Source organism: Diceros bicornis, chromosome 17 (genome assembly GCF_020826845.1).
Source record: "Diceros bicornis minor isolate mBicDic1 chromosome 17, mDicBic1.mat.cur, whole genome shotgun sequence".
Lineage (NCBI taxonomy): Eukaryota > Metazoa > Chordata > Mammalia > Perissodactyla > Rhinocerotidae > Diceros > Diceros bicornis.
In genome coordinates, this window is record NC_080756.1 from 9,839,907 (window position 1) to 9,849,562 (window position 9,656).

A 9,656-nucleotide genomic window follows, 5' to 3' on the forward strand; every position below is an offset into this window, starting at 1 on the left:
TGTCTATTTCCAACAGCTCATGCTTTATAACCATTTTATAACATTTAGAAAGTTTAACAAGAAACCTTTTCTCTTGGGCTGTATTCAAATGATTTATGATAATGTCCTTAGCAAAAAGACACATCATTATTGTGATTAATCTCATCTGGTGACAGTACCATTGCACAACTAAATCATCACGGTGGAAAGAAACAAAATCAGTAACTGCATTTAGCAGATTTAGTGGCGATGCCTGTTCAAGTATTGCAAAATTTATATTAAATTACCTCCATATGGCATTAACACTGTTCACTGTCTGCTGAAGACCTCAGTCTAAAAAAATCAGTGATTTTCCATTTCTATTGCATACATGTGTTTAGACCTGTCAGCTACTTGAGATAAAACTGGTATTTGGGGAAAAGCCACTCTCATTAGTGCTGTTCCTGAAACCGTTCTTTGCCTACGATTTTCAGGTGAGCAATTCTTTTCCTATTTGGAAAACATATTTTCCAGTAAACGTGGTCTCATAATATTCTCCATAACTCCTGACCCTGGTCCCTAGATGAGATGCTGTTGCCAAATTTCGAGTTTTCTATTTCCATTATTAACCTACTATATACCAATAAACTTGGTTTTATAGCATTATTTCATTTACTCTGATTTAAAACTTAAGTTGGAGTTCCACGAAACATTTAATACTTCTATTTCAAGAGGACCAAAAAGCTATCTCATTTCAAATAAACAGACTGAACTTTAATGTTCCCATCTTTGTCCGTTCTGCCCCACGAATATTACTCCTTCCTCTCCATAGCATATTGGCACACCTCTGCTGTCCACTGAATGTGAAGTTTAGCTGTTTGTACATCCACCATCCTCTTTGGATGGTAAGCTCACTGACACAGGGGCCTTGTCTTACTTATCTCACAATGTTTCTACACAGTAAATAACTGTCAAATGAATAATAATAATATTTATAACGGTTAATGGCTAAAATATGAATGCTTACTTTGCTATGCACTTGACTCACATCAGCTTAGTTAACCCTTGCAGCAATTCATAAAGTAGATTCTATCATGATCCTCACTTTAGAAACTGAAACAACTGAGAAGATTAAGTCCCACAAGCTTTCACACGATCGGTACAGTGGTGAAGCCAGAGTTGAATCCCAAGCAGCCTGACTCAAGAGTCGATGCCTTAAAGCCCTTAAAGTCCCACAACCCTGTGTTGCTTGTGAGGGCTTTGGCATCAAAGAATTAATGGTTCTTGATTACCAAGACTGTCTATAACTTTTATCAGTTACATCTGATGTAGAATTACATGGCCATTTGATATGTTTTATTTAGCACGTGTGATGGTTAACTTTATGTGTCATTTTGGCTGGGCCAAGGGATGCCCAGAGAGCTGGTAAAACATTTTTTCTGGGTGTGTCTGTGAGGGTGTTTCTGAAAGAGATTAGCATTTCCATCAGTAGATGGAGTAAAGAAGACCCGCCCTCACCAATGTGGCCAGGCATCATCCAATCCACTGAGGGCCCGATTAGAACAAAAAAGCAGAGGAATGGGGAATTCTTTCTCTCTTCTTGACCTGGACATCCATCTTCTCTGCTCTCAGCTATCGGAGCTCCTGGTTCTCAAGCCTTCGTGCTCTGAGATTTACGCCAGCAGCTTCCCCACCCCCCACCTCCCAGTTCTCAGGCCTTCAGCTCCCCTGGTTCCTAGGCCTTTGGACTCGGCCTGAATTCTACCGCAGGCTTTCCCGATTCTCCAGCTTGCAGACGGAGTTTGTGGGACTCCTTGGCCTCCATGAACTGCAGAAGCCAATTCCCATAACAAATCTCCTTTTATAGATATCTATATATATCCTATTGGTTTTGTTTCTCTGGAGAACTCTGACTAATATATTGTGGCTTGTGTGTTTGTTTTTTTTTCAGTAACTAAGAACTTTTCATTACCCATGCTCAGAGATAAGTGGATTGATTAAGATATTCCAAAACTGTAGATAATCCAAAATGCTTTTATATTTGGCATACTGTTTAAATATTTTGCATCAGAATTGACTTTCTAAAAATGATTTTTAGACTTTAAGTTTTATGTGCATAGGGACTGGGCCTGTCTTTCTTACCAATGAATCCTCAGCAACTAGCACAGTAGCTAGATCATAATAAGTGCTCAGAGAATTTTGAGTTTCATGGCTAACTATTGCCATTGATATTAAATTGTTTTTCTCTAAAAACAAGGTAAAGTGAGTAGTTTGAAAGATACATTGGGATCATAAAAGATTTGTAACAAAAAAGAATCAAGTTGGACTAGTGTGTAATCACCAAAAGAGATGAATCAAGAGTTCTTTTTTCTACCCTTTCCACTCCAACCAAATTTGAGATGCTCATGTATGTTGTTTCAATGCATAAAAAAATACCTATGCTGGATCATAAATAAAGGTTGTAAAATTAGAATTAGAAAATATAATAATAGTCTGCCTTGTTAGAGGTTAAATGTGGTCTTAGGAGAGGGTGAAAGATTACCATCCAAAATCCTATTTAGCCCTAAGTTTTGATAATTACCTTATTAATTAACTCAGCTCTTCAAAATTAGCATAAATAAATGCTTATCAGATCAACATTTACTAACCCCAAAATAGAACAAGAAGTATTTTGGAAATGGCACTGTACTTTATTTGATCCCGAGGCCCTCTCCCATATGCACAGGCTAGCTGTAAAGCATCCACTGACCCAAGAGGTAGTTGTCACATCATAACTGGGGGAGTGGGGGGAAGGGTGGAAAATAGGCATTAAATTCAAGCTAAGATATAAAATGCAATGTTTTGGAAGACTACCTAATCTATTTTTTTTCCCAATCCCAGAGTAGTTTTAAAAATAAAAGGAAACTCTTTAGGTTGTAAAAAAAACGGGTAAAACTAAGAGAACTATGGAGTTAGACACTGCCAGGGGGTTCTGAGATGACCTAGGCCAAGCTTCCTAACCCACAGTAGTGATCACAGAAAACTCAGAGGAGTTAAAGATCTGAGAGTGGAGATCACATACATATTTCTGAACCAATTACCAGTTTAGCATGTCATGGGAAGTAGGATTTTAGCAGATGGAAAGAGGGCAGTGTATCTTATCATGAGGAAACCAGGCAGGGAGACCTTTATAGCCCCCTTTCTCTACCACCACTGTTAGGTGCCCATATCCTCATGAATTGCTCCATGGTAACCAGTCAAGATGTGCCTCCCCAGACCATGTATAATGGACAAAAGCAAGTTTTGCAACAATATCAGAGTATAGACTGCTTACCTTTCTACCTTTTTTAGAGTGTTCCCAATATATCCCTTCTGCATATCCATAATCAAATTAGTTGAAACATGATTTGATCAAGTTAATAGGTAGGATGTCAATTCAAAATCCAGTCATTAATTTCATTGCTATGGAGTTAAACCAGCCTGATCCTACTTTCATCTCTGAAAGACAGTATTTGATCAGTTCAACTGGAAAATGTTGTATAGTTGGAAAATACTTTCCAATTTTCAAAAAAAAAAATGCACTCAAAAATCCTTGCTATAAAGATGCTAGTAAAGATTGAAGAACATCACAGTTGAGATATACAAAAATGAACTTCCAAGGAACTTTGAGGAGGACTAAAAATAAAATTAATTTTGAAATGAATGAAAAAAATTTAGCATGAAATAACTTCTGAGTAAATAAAGTCATACAGATTTATAAAAGGAGATATGCTACAAGGTAAATTTATATGATGGGAAAATGTCATTTTATATTACACGGAAAAAATCTCTTTCCTTTCACCTGAAGTTGTTTCTCAAATGCCCAAGCACTATATTACCAGCTGGCCTTTTAAAGAGGGTCCATTATTTCCTTTTTGAAGCAGCAGGCTGTTCTTCTGATGAGTATATATCTGGAGGCCATTTTCCTGACATTTTATTTGATAGACTGTCCACTTTGCCCTAAGAAAACTGAGGGCTAAACTTAGTTTAAAAAATACTGGGACATCCTTATTTCAAATGACAATTGAGGAATGGAAAATGATAAAATGAAAACTGTTTGTGATAGTTTCATCTTCAATCAGCCTCACTCTGGCCTTCGGCAGCTGGTTTAAATTTCACGTTTATTTAATCGGAAAAATTGGCAAGAATAGCATCATGAGCAACATTGAAGGCCTATAGCTTTTTCTCCTCCATGCTGTGTGATCTTGGACACATTCCTTAATTTTTCTAAACCTGAGTAACCTCATCTGTAAAATGGAAATGATAAAATTACTAACTTCCTAAAGCTATTTTGAAGACTAAATGAAATAATGCCTTTAGAGCGTTTAACAGAGTTCTTGACACCTCTTAATCACTTCATAAATATTAGACATTATTACCTAATAATTTTGTACTTTTATTTATAAATAATTTTTTCTCCAAATTGTAGGAGATTTGGATGATATTTGACATTTTAAACTATATATATTTTTTATTTTTAAAATTTATCTGCTATAGATAAAATTGCATTATTGCATAAGTTGTTTCCTGTAGATGCAGTCGTAGAATATAAATATTGATCTTAACCAGGCTAACACGTTTTCTAGGTGAATAAAATGTGATGACAAAAAAAAAAAATCTGTGATTAAGTAGATTGGAAATGGGTATGATTTGACCGAAATTGAAAGAAGAGATTCATTTGTGCATTTTCTGTTGAGGATATGTCAGCCATAAAATATTTTAAAGAGAAGAGTGACAAAGCCCATGTAAGAAGGAAGGAGTTGAATGACGGAGAACAAAGAAAATGTTGAGTCATTGATTCCAGAATGGAGATGAGGTCGAGAGAGTAGTCAGAGGTCGAGAGAGTAGTCAGAAGTCCAGGGACTGAAATGATGGTTGGCTCTGAAGAATAAAATTTTGAGCCGAAAACATTAGGAATATGAGACACTCTTCCTAAAAACCCAACAACAACAAAAGACTGTTAAATTTTCATGTTACTGACAATATCTCTGAAAAAAAGTCTAGGTGCTACTAAAATTGGAAGTAAAGAAGGAACTTGAAGATAATGCAGTAAAAGTTTGCAAATTACTAAAATCAGTGAATAACTCTAATTGATTCATTCGTGTATGATTTGACACATTTATTTTATTTACTGTGGCTTTATGAATGAAATGCAAATTTTAGACTTGAAAGGAAACACTAGTCTAATTCAACATCCAGTGCTTGTATCCTATTCTAAAAGAGGCACGTTAAATAAAGACAAGCTGAACTTAGAAACATATTGAAGTTAGTGACTTAAAAATGTGCAGATTCTTCAAATACACACAGAATGTCCCTGTCTATTCCAGTAGGTGGCAGTCATCTGTCTGAAAACCAGCGTCTTCAGGAGAATCTTAGCAGTGCCTGTTTGTGGTTAGCCAACCCTTCTCCATGAGGAGGTCTTGTTGCTCAATGATGTTAAGGATGCCTCCACTATGCCTCCCTCCTGTTTCTCTGTATTCCAGCGTTGTACAATTCAGGCAAGACTATGGTAAGAGAAGATAAAACCTTGCATACCTTCCTCTATTCACAGGTCACTTAGTGGCCATCCACAAAAAATATTGTATTGGTTATCTTCCAAATGCAAGACACTTAATTTGGTGCTAGAGAGAGAAATATGAAGTAACAACGTCCAAACACTCAGGGAATTGGAAGGAAATTATAGTCCAACTCAGCATTCAATCTTTGAATCCTCTTCTAAAAGGGGTATGTTAAATAAAGGCAAGTTACCACAAATATTTTGTCGGGGCAAAAATAAAGCCAATACTTTCAATCACTTTGATGAGTCATATAATTGAAGTATGAACAAAGAGTTATGGTGGGACAAAAGAAGGAAAGAGGAAACCAGCCTCAAAGGGTTAGGGACGGCTTCTCACAGAGATAACATTTGAGTTAAATCTGGAATGTGAAACAATGAGTTCAGGCATGAATTGGTTGAAGGAAAAAAGAAAAATCTTCTAAGAAGCAGGTATAATAATTACAAAGACAGAGCACATCGAGGAACTTGGTGTTGTTAGTCACAGTCTTGCAGAGATCCACCAGGTGACTGGAAATGCGTCGGAACTTCAGGAGGGATTAAAGATTAAAATTTGGAGAAGTCCAGGCCATAGTATAGTGTTAAGGAGTTCAGCAAGTCCTGAGGATGAAACCCTAATAAACACTAGTTTTTAAGGGGTAAAAAGAGGCAGAATATTGACCAAGGGAAGAAAAAAAGAATGATCCGAATAGCTAGGAGAATTATAAGAATAATGTGTTTCTGTAGGCAAGGGAGAAAAGAATTTCAAGAAGGAAGTGGTAGCCAAAGGAGACAAAATCTGCAGAAAGGTCAAAAGATTAAAACAAAAATATGTCCATTTTGTTTTGGAAACCACAAAACAACAAAAAGTATTTGAATGGATAATGGAAATCCAAACCATATTATAGTTTGTTGAGAAAAAATCAAAAAGTGAAGATGCAAGCATGAATTTTTCTTCTAAGAAGTGATAAAAGACTCTCTCCAAAGCACAGCTTCTAGCAGCTGAAGACCTTGTCCCTAGGATGACCCGAGCTCCTTTAAAATCCCTGCCTGGGAAAGCTCAAGGAACTTGACCAAAGAACTTGTTGTTTGTTACAGTCAACACCCGGAGACAGGGCCGCTGTCTCCCAGTCTCTGTGGGAGGATAGGAGCCTAACTTTGATAAGAGCAGTGGAAGCTCTACCCAGTGCAGTAAGACAATGAAAATAACTAAATTTATGAAGATTAAAAAGAAAGAAGTAAAATTTCTATTTTTTTTAAGATGACTTGGTTGTACTTAGAAAAAGTGTACTTTTCTTAGAAAGAGCCAAAAACTGTAGAATTAAGAAGGCAGTTTTGCAATGTGACTAGATATAAGGTCAATATATAAAAATCAAATGTATTTTAGATACTAAACATAAATAATTTGAAAATTAAATTTAAAAACCAATGTTATTTACAAGACATCAAATATGTAGGAAATACTTGAGTGAAAGACATGCATGACTTCAACCAGAAACCTACATGTTATTGCTGAGAGAAACCAAAGAAGATCTAAATAAATGCAGAAAGTACCATATTCATATATTAGTAAACTCAATGGATTAAAAATGTAAGCTCTCTCTAGCTTGATTCATTGTAATACATGATTCTATACATAATGCTGTATGTAATATGTGAAATGCTGATTCTAAAATTTATATAGAAATCAAAAGACCTAGAATATCCAAGGAAATCTTGAAGAACAGCAACGTCAGAGGATTTACATTCCCAGGTATCAAAAATTATTACAAAGCTAAAGTAGTAACAGCAGGGTGGTGATCCAAAGCTAAGCAAATATTTTAATGGAACAAGAATAGAGTTTCCAGAACCAGACCAAGCATATATGTTCATCTGATATTACAACTAAGACATCAATGTAATTCAGTAGCATAAGGCTATCTTTCCAATAAATGGGTTTTTGATACCCATTTATTGGATCAATGGGATATCCATATTCAAAACTAAATCATGACCTCTACTTCATAGCACACATAAAACAGTTCAAAAGATATCATAGACTTAAATGAGAAAGGTAAACAATACAACTTCTAGATAAGATATGTCTTTATGATCTGCAGTAGATGATTCTTTAAATGGAACACAGAAGCACTATCCATAAAAGGAAAGTTTTATAAATTGAACTTCAATCAAAATAAGAACCTCTGTTTCTAAAAAAGACAAAATTAAGAGCATAATATTGCAAGCTACATATTGAGAGAAGATACTCACAATACATGTATCTGACACAAAATTAATTCCAAAATATATTAAGAACTATTAGAAGAAAAACACTGACACTCCAGATTTTTTTTTAAATGAGCAAAAAACTTGGATAGGTACTTCATAAAGAGGACCTAGACACAAAAAGTATGCAAAAATATACTCAGCCTAAAAAGTCATCAGGGAAATGCAAATTAAAACCACAATGAGATACCACTGTATTTCATCTGAATGGGTAAAATAAAATGAAGAATTGATAATAGCAAGAGATGACAAGGACGTGGAGCAATGAAGCAATTAGAACTGTCAAACAGTGCTAGCAGGAGTAAAAATGTCACAAACCCTTGAAAAAATTGTTTAGTAGTATGTAGCAAAGCTATACACACACACACACACACACACACACACACACACGATACATATATCCCACAGATCTTTGAACCTTTGATTCTACTCTGAGTAGATTTAGAAAAGAAATGAGTGAATGTGCTCACCAAAAGACTGCATTAAAATCTTCATGATCACATTACTCACAAAAGCCTCATGCTGAAAACAACAGCACTACAACAGTAGTGTCCATGAACAGTAGGATAAAGAAATCACGAAGTACCCATACAATGCCCTTATGCAGAGCAGTAAAAAAGCATGGACGACTCCTACACACCCTAACATAATTGATTCACACAGACAACGCTGAGCAAAGAAGGCAGGCATGATAGCACATAATCTAGGATTTCACTGGAATTAAATTATGAAATTACAAAGAAAGCAAAAACAATCTATGGTGATAGACGTCAGAATAGTAGTTGCCTTTGGGGGAGTATATACGGCTGGGGGCATGAGGAAGCCTGCTGGAGTGCTGGAAACATGGTTGATTACATGAACATATATGTGTGTGTGTATAATGTGTATATACAATGCCTATGTATTTTATATATATAATGTGCTGCTTACATGGATATATATATGTTAAAATGTCAAGTTGTACACCTATGATCAAGTTGATGCTTTACTATATGTCGTTATATCTCAATAGAAAGGCAAATGAAGAGAAAATAAAATCGAGGAGATAGGGAATAATTAGAGCAAGGCCTTGGAGGTGGCTGAAGGGGATGGGATTAAAAGCACAAGTGGAGGATTTGCGTTGAAAAGGAGGAACGCTACCACTGTCTCTGAGATTTGAGGGAAGGAGATAAGCGTGAATGTGAATACTAATTTGGGAGGGATTTTGTTTTAAGTAAAAAGGAGTGGGAAATGTAAGGAATTCAAACTACTGAGCAGAGGAAATCTATGGCTCCGGGAGGTTACTGGCATGGAATTAGTACCCTCTGCTTTAGACTGGTACTAGTTTCTGCCAAAGCACAGAAGTTGTGCCCCAGCATTTTCATCAAGTATTTAAATTTCCATTTCATTTCATTTCGGTTTCTGACAGCTGTTCCTCAATTCATTTCCCCCCTCAATTTTACGTCTTTAAGATTTAAGACTAGCCTAGAAAAAGTATACCCACATAGAACATCTCAAAGAATGGCTTCCCTGTCTCAGACCAACATCTCGCAATGCCCCTTTGGCAGCTGACGTCAATCCTGTGACCTGTTCTGATGCGTTAGAACATCAGTATTAACAAAATAAAATTCTTTGTATTAACGTACTGAAATGATAAGATCTCTGTAATCATTTGCTCGGAACTTATAAAACGTAGAGAAATCTTCATTTGGAATTAAATAGCCATTTACTACACCCATTGCAAAAAAAAAAAAAAAAACAAGTCAGTTTATGTCCTCTTCAATTGGGCATTAAGGGAGCCAAGAATTTCCAAAATGGTGAAGTACTTTTCTCAGATTTAGAGTATGGGACAGCAGACCGCCAGGATCATCATATTGCAAATCCACATGAATTGGCTCAATGA